The sequence below is a fragment of the Microtus pennsylvanicus genome, chromosome 8, assembly GCF_037038515.1.
Source record: "Microtus pennsylvanicus isolate mMicPen1 chromosome 8, mMicPen1.hap1, whole genome shotgun sequence".
NCBI classification, from domain to species: Eukaryota; Metazoa; Chordata; class Mammalia; order Rodentia; family Cricetidae; genus Microtus; species Microtus pennsylvanicus.
The window spans coordinates 27,454,703-27,468,445 of NC_134586.1; the positions used below are offsets into that span (position 1 = coordinate 27,454,703).

Here is a 13,743-nt window from a genome sequence, read left to right on the forward strand (position 1 = left end):
GAACAGAACCCAACCCTTGTTTCCTTACAGCTTGTAGGAGTGTCACCTCTGTGGATGAACTGTCATTTCTCCTTATCAAGAGGTTTCTCCTTTTCAGACCAAATCTTGATTACTTTTGATGATGTCCATAGCTTTTCTTCTCCTGTGGTAACAAAAGTGAAACCCCTTCCCCAGTGTAGCACATCTCCTGATTTCCATTCTGAGGTCAACACATCCTTGAAGTACACCGGCTGATTTAATTCAGAAGTTTTTTTCTATTATTCAGTGTCTCTCTGCAGCTGTTATTCCTTTATCATTAGCATTAAGAAAATTCAAGGTTAATAAAGCATTATGCAGTCTATTTCTGGAGGGTCTTTCTCATTCCTTTCTGCTTATTTAACATATCCTTTATAGTTCAGTTTGATCTTTCTATAAGTGTCTGACCTATAGGATTTTGTGGTACACCTGTAATATACTTTGTATTATAATAAGCAAAAAACAAAAATCCTGCTTCATTGTCTTAGAGGCACATGCTGGAACATTGTCTGTCTTTATTTTTACAGGTATACCCCTGATGGCCATAACTTGTAATAAATGTGTGTAGTAATAGGAGCAGCGGGGCTGCGTCCCCAGCACCCCGGCCACCTGCTAGCTTATGCCCGAAATAACAACACACAAATTGTATTTATTTAAACACTGCTTGGCCCATTTCTATCTAGCCTCTTCTAGGCTAATTCTCACATATTAATTTAGCCCATTTCTAATCACCTGTGTGTAGCACCCCAAGGTGCGCTTACCGGGAAAGATTCTAGCCTACGTCCATCCTGGGTCGGAGCTTCATCGCGTGTGCCCCCACGAGCTGAGCTATGGCGTCTCTCTGAGGCATCTGCCCCCGAGAGGAGAGCTCTCGAGTCTGAGCTCATTTCCTCTTCCTCCCAGCATTCTGTTCTGTTTACTCCTCCCACCTATGTTTTAACCTATGAGGGCCAGCCACGCAGTTTCTTTATTGCTTAACCAATGAAACCAACAGATTGATATATGACACTCCCACATCAAATGTGTGATTACTGAATCAGTCTTTTTCTAACTCAAAGCAGTTGTCATTGATACTGAATAGGCATCAATGGTATAGTGTATATATTTTAGTTTTCCAAATCCTACAAAATGCAACATATCAAACTTCCAGATTTCATTGTTTTGAGTACTCTTTGGGTTACTTCCTGCAGGTAGTAGTATTTGGTTGTATAAAAAACAAGTAGAACATCTTATAATCTCCTTGGTTTGTTGCCATGTGATGGAAAAGTCATTTTTTTTAACCTTTGCTATTGACATGACGTTTTAAATGAAATTCGGAGGCCTTCAGCCCATTTTCAATTTTACATCATCTCGTATAAATTCAGCAGTTTCAATATGCAAAACTATTCTTTCTGCATATTGCAAATCAGTAACTATGTTAAGAGCTTCTTTAAAATCCCTTAGTACTATGAGAATACTATTTAATTCTGCCTTTGTTTCATTATAAGGGCTTTGTTTCACTTTACTTAAATTTTCTGATTTGTAACCTTTATTTCCTGATTTATTTGCATCAGTATAGAGTATAGGGGCTCCAGTTATTGGTGTGTACCATACGAGGAAGAATCCAATTAGTTCTCTTTATAAATGATTTCTCTGCTTTTGGAATAGTTATTGTTTATCTCTCCCAAGAAATTACTAAAAGCTCTTTGCCAGGGTTCCCTTTCTTCCCATAATTTGTTAATTTCATCATTAGTGAATTGTGCTACAATTTCTGCAAGGTCTATTTTTGTTAATTGACTAAGTCTCAGTTTACCTTTTATAATCTCAGAGAGCTTTTTCATAAAGGTTTTTAATTTTTTACTCAGTTTATGTAGTTAAAAGATCATTCTAAGATAATATCTTCCTTTTGCATTAAAATTCCTGTAGGGGATTGTTTTGAAGGTAATATGATCAGACTGATGTTAAGATTTGGATCCACATGTACTTTCTGTAATTTCTCTTCAGTCAAAATGAATTCTTTCTCAGCTTTAGCTGATAATTCCCTGTGGCTATTTAAGTCCTTTTCATCATCTTAGGCTTAGTTTAAATTAATCAGCTCATCAGGTTTTGTCCCAATAGTGGACTGTAGATCGGAAATGTCTCCTAGCAATCTTTGGAAAATTCATTAAGAGTCTGCAATTGAACTCTCCTAATTTGCACTATTTTGTGGTATAATTTTCTGTAAACCTATTTTATAACCTAAATTATTGATAGAATTTCTTCTTTGTAATTTTTCAGGAGCAATCTTTAATCCCCAACAAGGCAAAACTTTCTTTACTTCTTCAAACATTCTTTCTAAGGTATCTATGTTTAAATCAGATAGTAAAATATTGTTCATATAATGGTAAACTATAGATTTAGGAAATTGTTTATGTATCATTTTCAATTGGTGACTTGCAAAATATTGGTTACTTTACATTCTGTGTGGGAGATCCTTCCACACATAAATCTTTAAGCAGGCTGAGAGTCATTATAAGGAGGCACTGTGCAGACAAATTTTTCTCTTTTTCTTGTACAGATATACTGAAGAAACACTCTTTTAAATCAATAACTATAAGAGGCCATCTTTTAGGCAATAGAAAAAGCAGAGGAATTCTAGACTGTAGAGAGCCCTTTGGCTATATAACCTTTATTTATAGTTCTTAGATCTGTTACCATTCTCCATTTTTCAGATTTTTTTTTAAAACAATAATAGAGGAGAATTCCAAGGGCTGGTTGATTCTTCAATATGCTTAGCATCTAGTTGCTCCTGTACCAACTGCTCTAAAGCCTGCAATTTCTCTGTCATTAAACACCATTGCTTAACCCATAAAGGTCCTCTGAGGGTTTGCCAGTTGTTTTTATAGAACCTGAGTGGTTGGTGACTTTTTTTTTTGTTGTAATACCTTATATCCTTCCCAGAAACATGAGTTGGTATATGTTCCATTTCTGAGACTGTGGGAATGTTAATCTGGATATCCCATTGTTGTAACATATCATGACCCCCTAGATTCACTGCTATATTAGTCACATATTGCCTCAGCCTTCCTCTCAGTCCTTCTTGCCCTATACATTCAACTCATCTTGTGCATTGCTTTACCTGAGATTGGGTTCCAATTATTAGGAATTGAATATCTACCTCCTAAAGTGGCCAATTCGGATGCCAAGATTCTTGAGTAACAATAGTCACATCTGCATCTGTGCCTAATAATCCTTCTATTATAGTGTTATTTATTCATACGCTCTGCTTTGGTCTTTTGTCATTTATAGAAGTCTTTCAAAATATGAGTTTTCTATTTTTGTATTAGAATTTTTGATTTATCATCCATGGTTTGTCTGTCATCCAGAGCAGCATGGTTTTGTTGTTGTTGTTGTTGTTGTTTTTAACAGGCATTGAATTTTCTAATTTTCCTGAAAAGGTGTATTTTCTACAGTGACTGGGAATGACCGGACCACTTTTGACCTGGGGGTCTGTGTGAGGCCCTCCCAAGGAGTTTCCCTATGGTAATGGGTTGCCTTGTTTGTCTCTTTTGATCTACATTCATTGGTCCAATGTCAGCCTTTGCTGCATGTTTTGCATAATCCAGAAGAAGTATGGGCTTCTGTTTGGGTCATTCCCAGAAGAAACATTATATCTAGAAAAGCCCTGTCTACAATCCCTTTTCAGATGGCCTATTTTACCACAATTTAAACATTTAGTATTTTGATGTCTCTTCATAACTTTGAAAATTAGTTGTCCTTCCCAAGCCTCAGTGTTATAGTTCGAGGACTCAACCTTGGCTGTGTGTAGGATCCATTAGTTCATTGTTGCTAATCTGACCTTTAGGGGCCCAAGTATCTTTTTGCATTCTAAATTAGCATGTTCAAAAGCCAGATTCCGTGAATACTTGCTAACTTCTGGATATGCTACCCCTAATGGTTTAGTTTTAGTTAATCTTTGCAAAAAGTCAGAAAGGGTTCTCTTGAGCCTTGTATAATCTTAGGACATGATTCAATTCTTTTTCATGTTCTTGAATCTTGCCCTAAGCATTTGAGGCTGCTGTATGGCATAGGGGCAAGATGTGTTCATTGTATATAGCTTGACTATCTGGGTCAGTGTAAGGTCCCTCCCTAATAATTTGATCTTGAGAAGCTTCGGAACCACTGACTCTACCTTGATGTTCAAGGACCTTAGCTTTCTCTCTCCAATAACTCTTCCCCTGTAGCTGTGAACCATCTTCTAATACAGCTGAGACTAATAATTGAATCTAATCATGTGGCATAACCTTATTTTTTGAAGCCCATGTCTTTATCAATTGCCTCAATATGGTGAATTCATGTTGTAAGATACTACTGCTTGTTTAATATCTTTTAGATATTTTATACATATAGTTTCCCATTTGCTTTCTGTATATCCTTTTGAGTATTTACTATTTGCTAGATTTTCAGAAATAGTAACAGGATAAGTAGCTAACACTCTTGGTAAGTCATCTTTGTGTCTGTGAGGTAGTTGTGATTTTTGTCTTTTGTTTGTGCCTCATCTCCTTACTTATCAGTTCTGACAAGTTCTTCAATGATTTCAAGTCTAGATATCACTGTCTTTTGTAGTCTGAATTTCTTGACCTGTGAATATTTTTTAACAGTTTCATCAAATCACTTAATTTCTGGTTCTCATCATGTACATATGATTCTCAGTCAGTTTTATGGTTGTGGGTCACCACAACATGAGGAACTGTACTAAAGGTTCACAGCATTAGGAAAGTTGAGAACCACCGCTCTCATGTTTGCTTCTTCGGGTCATCAACATTATCTATGCTCCAGTACTTGGCCCACATTAAGAGCCCAGCATGCTGAGTTAATACATTCATCATTGTTAGAAAATTACCACAGGACAGCTTTGTACAACATAGCATAGCCTTCTACAAATCCTTGGGTGAAGTTGACATTTCAACATGTCTGACTTTTCACACCAGCTCATGCCCAATGTCTCTTTGTTGCCATTCTCCTGCTTCTAGTCTTCCCCTCCTATTTGCTCTGTGGTCTCCTGAAGTTCTAGCACTGAGTCCACTCTCCAGATCTGCCCCTTTATTGAATATGAATTGGTCACCCTGTAGAGCCAGCCTGTGTGTTATGGAATATGACTTGAAAATTGTTGAGATGTTTTGTCCAACATGCTCTGTTTACCCTGTACCTTGGGGCTTTTCCCCGATGGTCACTTTCAGTTTATGTACCACTTACTAGGATTTAGCTTCCTAGATCTTTTGTCTCTGACTAGACAGAAAGAACATACAGCTGTGACCTTAGAAGTACATCCCTACCTCCTGGCACAATGCCTTCACTTTTTTTCCTTGCTCCTTTCTTTAGTATAATTCACAGTAAAAACAAGGTCTGCTTCTCAGCCACACAGCGAATGACTTCGGGGGAATGCACATTAGGGCACTGAGAGACCTAAGTTTAAAATTGACTTCCCTTGCTGACTGTAGGTTTTCTTCACTAGCCACCTGTCTTTCTAGGCCTCAGGTAAAGGTGAGAACATCACCTTATAGGTGACAGTGTGAAGGGAATGAGTTATTGTGTACTAATTCCTGATAGTCAATTGTTAGACATTGTTTGATTTGGTTTTGCTTCCAGAATTAGATTATCCCAGGCTGGCCTCAGAACAGAAAAGGGAGAACAGCAAACTTTTATTGTTTTCAAATCAAAATCCAAAGAAGGTCTGCAAGGGACCCCCCCCCCCCCCGCCACAAATTTGGAGGAACCAAAACTACCTGTTATGGGGTAGAAAAGACTTAAGAAAAGTGTTGTTCCTCATAAATGTCAAGAAATCCAACTCTTGGAAACTGAACGGGCCCTCAGCAAGTGATGGTAGATACCACATACAAAGGAGCCTATGCCGAGGAGGATGATTATGATAGAAAAGGTGCTGAGGGTGTAGATGGACAGCCACTTCTCAGAGACTTCCCAGATGAGACAATGATAGGGGCCAGGGCAGTCATTGGTGCTACAATAAAAGTTGTTTTGGCTTATCACAGGCAGGTGTTTGAATGTTAGCAGGCATAGAAGCACAGTTTGGATGCTGACCTGCAGGAGGAAGTGGAGCAGATACAGATATAAGAGCTTCTTCTCCTTGTGGAAGTTCAGGAAGTCTATCTTCTGGGAGGGGCTCTGCTTCCTGATTGCCTCCATGGAGCCCTTCTCCACTTCCCCTGAGTTCTCAGGTTGCTGCGTGGTCTTAACCTTTACCTTGGTGTAATTATGCCGAATCTGAGCCATTAAGTATTCCATGAGGAAGAACAAGAGTATGAAGAGGAAGTAGAAGTAGCTCCACATTTCTGTAATGGGAATGCTAAACACCTGTTCAAAACATTCCGTAAGACAAGGGTAGGCGATATTTTCATGGCATTTGAAGTCATCGTAGAGGTGGTACCATGGCAGCCGCACCATATACACCACCATGCTGTATACTGAGATCAGTCCTAACCACAGTCTCCGCCCAGTATAGTAGCCAGATTTGTCACTCGCCATTGAGTACAGCACAGGAATTACTCCAATCATCAATGCAGACTCCATATCTTCTGATTCTAGGACACTGATTGAACAGAGATCAGAGCTCTTGTCAGCACCCTAGGAAGGAAAGCAAAACAACAGAAGTTGGGATCAGAAAGTGAGAAGAAGTTGTGAACAGTCTAACCACATTCATGAAGCCCAGCACCTGCTCAGGTTGTAGATCAGTTAGCATCTCTCACACTCTTGCCAGTTGAACTCCTTTCCACAAGCACTCATTGCTTTCCCATAATGCAGTTATCTCTCCAGTTCAGCCTAGGTCTCTGGCCTCTCTGGCCACTAATCAGTCCTGCTATATAAAAGTTACAAATGTAGTGTCTCATTTTCTTGCTAGATTATGGAGTGCTCGGGGCTGTAAACCCATCATTTATAAGCCCATATTATCCAGGATGGTATATCAACATAATGTGGACCTAATAACATAAAAAATTTCCATTGTGTCTGTTCTTTTCAGGTTTATTATGGAAATCTTTATACTTTGTCCCTTTGCCAGGAAATTTCCCAGTACTAAGAAGAAAATAACACATTCTTGCATTTCTGACTGCTAAGCTCACAACACATATGAGTTATGTTCACCCTGCTCTCTGTGCAGTGCTTGAGGTACAGCTGCCTCCATAATTTTAATGTTAGCAGTGACAGTTTGCAGACCATTGGTACCATGTGAGCTTTGTGCTAGTAGGTTAGGTGAACCATCTGTGCATTTGTTCTTTGGAAGACAATTTAGGTGTTTGTATATCTTTTTCTCTGTCTCTACTCCACTCCTGTGTGTGTGTGTGTGTGTGCGCGCATGTGTGTATGCACGCGCACACATGCTTGCTCATGTGCACACCTGCAAGTGTGTGTGCTTATGTGCTTGTGCTTTACTAGGGGTCAAACCCAGCCCCTCACATGCCAGATAGTAATCTTTCTGAGCTCTTTATATTTATCTTGAAATTATACAGGGTCTCACAGTGTAGCCCAGGCTAGCCTTGAATTCACTGTTGTTCTGCCTCAGCCTCTGAAGGGCTAGAACTATAGGAATATGCTTTTTACAGCTTTATCTTATAATACTCTTTTATGTGATGGTGACCAATCATTTAAGCTAACAATATGCTTTGAAGTTTTTATTATGGTAAAATATTCTTAGTATAAATTCTGTTGTTGAAACTGTTGGTGGTGGCCCATGCCTTTAATCCCAGTTCTCGGGTGGCTGAGGCAGGAGGATCTCAGTGAGTTTGAAGCCATCCTGGTCTACATGAGCCAGTTCCATGGATAGCCACAGCAGTTACACAGAGAGAAACCTTGTTTCAAGAAACTGAAAATTACGTAACTGTCAACTCCACTCATCTAAATAAGTGATCTTATATTCTCATTCTGTTCCCACGAAATATTAATTTCCCTTCCTCTTTGAAGATTACCACTTTGTGCTATTCAAATTTGTAGCTTTTCTTCCATTTAAGAGTCTGTGCATGTGCACTTTGTGAGCGTTACCACTATTCAAGTGCAAGCAGCAGGAGGGGGAGCCTCCAGAGTGAGCTGATGGGCACAACACTGGTTGATGGCTCTGGCCAAGGGGGTGGATGAGGACAAGGGAGTATGAAGGCGTCGGGTAAGCACTTGTGTGCTAGGCTCTTTACTAGAAACTGACAGTTATGGACTGGGCATAATTATTCTTGTGTTGTTTTAGTTAAGAAAACTGAAATCTAAACTTCTTTAAGGGTTTATCACTGTGAATTTGACCATGGTCCAGTGAGTATATGGACAACACAAATTAGACTTCATATATATAATTTCTTTTTTTCCCTTTTTTTGTGGAGGAAGGATTGCAAGGATGACATGTGGACCTAGGAGGACTGGGAAGTGAGTGTAATCAGGGTGCATTATATGAAATTCTCAAATAATCAATACAAATAGTATGTTGGAAAAAAAAAAACCCTGAGAGTGGGTAGTGATGGTGCATACCTTTAATCCCAGCACTCAGGAGACAAAGGCAAAAGCAGAAGTCTGTGAGTTCAAGGCGAGCCTGGTCTACAGAGCTAGTTCCTTGACAGCTAGGGCTGTTACAGAGAAACCCTGTCTTCAAATATGAACAACAACAACAAAAAACTACTGAGGCTTAATTCTGTTCAAAAGACTTACTTCTAAGTAATTTTTTAGCAGTTAGGTTGTTCTGCTGCTGGGTCACAGCTCAGAGTCCTTAGTACCTGTCTTTCTGCTGTAGTGGGAGCCTTTGACCCAACCCACCAACTGTCATTCTGCCAACTGCTTTGGAATTTCTCAAGGAGCTAGTACACCCTTGACTGTGTCAGCTGGAGTCTTTGTGTGCTCTACAGTCAGCAGAATGCAGGCAAATTTACAGATTAGCCTCCTTCATTCAGAAGGAGCCTGCTGTCAAGATTTGGCCAAGGTCTCTGACGCCATTTCTGTCTGAATCTGCCCTTTATGTTTGGTCTGTGTCTGTAGTTTCAATAGTGTTACCTTGGGAGTGATGATGAAAAGGCTCACCATTATTATCATCCCCTTTCCCACTTTAATTCTTCCACCTCCAGATTGTTCGTGTTTATGCATGTCTACAACGTGCACATTTGAGTCTGAATTCACATTTACATGTTGGAAACCAGAGGCCAACTTCAGGTATCATTCCTCAGGCACTATCCACCATACTTTTTGGGCAACCAGGTCACTTCTTGGCCTAGAAATCACTGATTATGCTAGGTTGACTGGTCAGTGAGTCTCAGGGACCTTCTGTCACTGCCACTACAATGCTGGGATTAGAAACATGGGAAATATGTCTGACTTTTCTTTCTTTTTTTCTTTACTGTTTTTTTTTGAGTTCTGGGGATTGAAACCAGATTTCCATGCTTGCATGACAAGCATTTTGCTGACATAGTTAGTTATCCTCTATACCAACATCAGTTTCTACATTCCCCTTATCACCTGCTTTAAAACAGAAGACACAGAAATTATTAGCCAAGATCCTTGTTTATTTTCCAAATTGACAACTTTTACTGATTATTGCCCCTTCTTCTTGGTCACAGTGGTAGAAAGACTCTGTCCCTTCCGTTTGGACAATCACTCTTTCCAGTGGCCTCCAGCATTTCTATGAACCCCCAGCTTCAGCTCCTCTGCTTGAGCCCTCCCCTAGTTAGCATGGAAGCCATCTCTTGCATACTGTGGCCCCAACTTTCAACTGTACTTCATAGTGAAGCTCCTTGAAAGAACTGACTGTTGTCTTAGTCATTGCTCTATTCCTGTGAGGAGACAGTATGACTACAGCAGTTCTTATAAGAGACTGGCTTACAGTTAAGATGTTTAGTTATTATCATCATGGGAAGCATGGTGGTATGCAGGCAGACATGGTGTTTCTGCCTCCCTAGTCCTGGGATAAAAGGTGTTCGCTACCACTGCCTGGGTGATGACTTTATGTTTCAGAGACAAGGAAAGCTCTTACTAAACCTGGAGCTCCCCAGTTTGAGAAAAGCCTGCTGGCCAGTGATCTGCACGTCTCTGTCCCCAGACAGTAGGGCAGCAGATGTGTCAGCATCCTACCTTTACATGAGTGCTAGTGTTCCACACTCAGGTCCCTGTGCTTGTGCAGGACGCACTGTACTCATGGAGTCGTTTCCCAAGCACCCCACCTCCTTCATTTGAGTCTGGGTCTTTAGAGCTTTTGCACTCTTAATCGTCCTACCTCAGTATTAAAGGTTTATCCTACTGGCTCGTTTCTCTGCTCTTATTTTATTTTTTAATAATGGAGATAAATATCCTTGTTTGTAAAATTCTATATGACTTTTAAACTTTGTTTCTAAGTGTATGCTGAATTAGACTTGTATAGTAAGGATAATTTTTTAAAAATATTTAAAAAAATGAAATGAGATACTTTTCTTTTCCTTTTTTATTAAGGTGTGAAAGACTTTATTTTGGCTCGCTGCTTGAGGACACTGTCACCATAGCAGGGAGCAAGGGAATTTTGAGAGTGTTGGTCACCTTGCAGTTTCAGTCAGGGAGCTGCTAGAAATGAGTGTTGATGCTTTGCTTTCTTTCCATTTTAAAAACATTCTTTTTTCTTACATTTTTCTTCTTATTCAGTCTTCAGCTCTAGCCTGTGGGTAGAGTTTTCAGCTAAACCTGTTTGAGAGTGTCCTCACAAACATGGCTGTAAATCCAATCACATTGACAATAAAGCAACTATCACATTTCTACCTTCTTGTCAGTTTACCACTTAAAATTTTAACATGCTACCCTGTTCTTCAAAGGCTTATGGATGTCTCATAAGACAAGATATCTTTGCTTTATCTATACTTATGACCAGAAATCCCAGTGGTTCTAATATTGCTCAGAAGCCATTAGTCTAAGTGGCAAGCTTGCTCAGTGGGCAAAGGCACCTGCTGCAAAGCCTGGCAACCTGAGTTTGAGCCCCAGGGTCATTAATGGTAGATGGAGGGACCCAGCTCCTGCCAGTTTTCCTCCTGCCCCAACATGCTCACATGCATAGACAAACACAAATATGAACTCCTAACTGTAAAGCCCCTTGAACACATGTGTAAAGATGGACCAAAGTAATATTGAACCCACTGGGGCAAACACTAAATGTTACAGTTCCATTTGTTTGCTTGCTTGTGATGGAATCATTCGGACTCCAACAGCTTGCTACTAGATTCTCTCTCAGGTCAGATGTGCTCTTTGCCTATAGTTTTCCCTCAATCGAAGTCTCACAGTTCTGGTATTTTCTACATCCTGGCGTCTCCATTCCAACTCACTTTCTGCCTTTGTAGCTTCATGCTTTGGCTTTTTAAGGTCCCTTTGCACTGTGTACTGTCAAGCTTCAGTGTCATTCTGGCATCTTAGTGTAAGCCTCTACAACACTACCACATTTGACTCTTGTGTGTCTGCAAGCTACATGGACAGCACTGCCGTGTTCTGTTGCAAGGACAAGGAGTGGCTCATCCATTGCTGTCATGCTTCTGTTCTTTGGCAGCTGAACCTGGGAAACCATTTCCCTAGCTAGGTAGCTGTTTTTGAGCTCCTTTATTTCCAGTTTCATTTCAGTCCTCCCTTTCAATGAATGCATATTTGCAAGCACTTGGGGCCTTAGAAAATGAGGTCTTGTCCTCAAGGAACTTTTCCTATTGTTCAAGTGTAAGGTTTTTCCTTAGTTGAATTAATCACTTTAATAACCACACCTACTTCCTCCACTCTCACTTTGTCTGTAACTTTAAACTCACTCATTTTCCTTTCTCTGCCTCAGTGAATATATTTAAGGAATATATCTCTGTATAGCTCTGCTCTGTTTCACTGTAAATCTGAGAAAGAGCAGTCAGTCTGTATGTTATGTGATCTTGAAATTTCTTCTGCCGAACAGCTTAGTCTATTACTTTTAAACTCACCCTAAATTTGTAAAACACAGGCAGAACACAAGAAATATTTTTGTCAGAATTTGAATGGACCTTAGCCCAGTTACTGATAGTTTTCATTTCCTCTGGAATTGTTTGAACCAGGCCTTTACTGTCTGCATTTCTATTGGCATCTGGGTCTTCCGAACTCTTACCAGAATGAACCGTTAATCTTGGTTTACATTTTAGGGCTTCTTTAGCATCCCATCCATCCTGCTTCAAACTTCTCCACATTACTTTTGCAAATGAGTTCCAAATGCCAAAGAACCACATGGTCAAGTTTATTACATCAACAGTGCCACTCCGTGGTAGTAATTTACTGTGTTAGTTACTTAGTTGTGGGAACCAAATTTCTTACAAGAAGCAATTTCAAGGAAGAACGATTTATTTTGGCTCCTGGTTTGAGAGTGTGATTCATCATGGTGGGAAAGGCATTGTGGTGGGAATGGAAGGCAGTTGGTTCCAATGTGTCTGCATTTAGAGGCAGAGAGAGATAAATGCTGTGTTTTTGATTCTTAAAGTAAAAATTAGGTCATGAAAACAATCATGATGGAATTAGGAATTATAAATCTTAACTGCTGAGGAAGCAGTACTTATTTCAGTTAAACTGACTAATTTTCAGAAAGAGAAACCTGCCTGTTATAAAAGGCAGTAATGACTCATAGAACCTTTGTACGGTGGAGGCCTATTATACATGGCTACTTTGTAGGTCTTAAAGCCAAATAGTGTTGGAAATGGAAATTTTTTGTTGTTTTCATTTTTTGAGACAGGTTTTCTCTGTATCAGTCCTGGCTGTCCTGGAACGCACTTTGTAGGCAAGTGCTGGGATTAAACGTGTGTGCCACCACTGCCCAACGGAAATGAATTTTTTAAATGCATCTATTCTTGTCCATTATTGCTGTTAGATCATATTATTAAAGGATTTTAGTGGATGTAAATTGAGGAATGTTATGTTTAAGGAAAAATTCACTTTGAGAAAATTATTTCAAATTTTTTTTCTAGGGTATTTGTAATCTAAGAGGAACTGAAGCTGTCTGTGTTCTTTGTCTTTTGGATGACTGGGTCCCCTCTATGAGATAGGGTGCTGAGGGAGTAGCCAGACTTAAGGTGGAGTGTAAAAAACTCATCTGGGAAACTGGAGAGATGGCTCAGTGGTTAAGAGCACTGACTTCTCTTCCAGAGAACCCGGGTTCAATTCTTATCACCCACATGACAGCTCCAGGAACTAATACCCTACACAGACATACATGCAGGCAAAACACTAATGCACACAAAATAAAAGTAAATAAATTATTTAAAAATAAAACTACCTCAGCTGACTGAAACTGTAAAGCCTCTAATGCCGGCACTGGCTAGAGGGCTTGATGGTTCATCTGGTAAGGTGCTTGCCACCAAGACTGAGTTTGATCCTTGGAAATGTACATGGTTGAGTGAGAAGAGTGTAGACTCCTGTGATCTGTCTTCTGATTCCCACACTCATGCTGTAGTGAGAAGAGTGTAGACTCCTGTGATCTGTCTTCTGATTCCCACACTCATGCTGTAGTGAGAAGAGTGTAGACTCCTGTGATCTGTCTTCTGATTCCCACACTCATGCTGTAGTGAGAAGAGTGTAGACTCCTGTGATCTGTCTTCTGATTCCCACACTCATGCTGTAGTGAGAAAAGTGTAGACTCCTGTGATCTGTCTTCTGATTCCCACACTCATGCTGTAGTGAGAAGAGTGTAGACTCCTGTGATCTGTCTTCTGATTCCCACACTCATGCTGTAGTGAGAAGAGTGTAGACTCCTGTGATCTGTCTTCTGATTCCCACACTCAT

General features: G+C 39.9%; 1 protein-coding gene across 13 annotated transcripts in view; it reads left to right on the forward strand.

The window, feature by feature from the left end:
* Positions 1–13,743, forward strand: part of Erc1 (ELKS/RAB6-interacting/CAST family member 1) — a 350,007-nt gene that overhangs the window by 130,632 nt on the left and 205,632 nt on the right. The gene's annotated exons all lie outside the window — the stretch shown is intronic.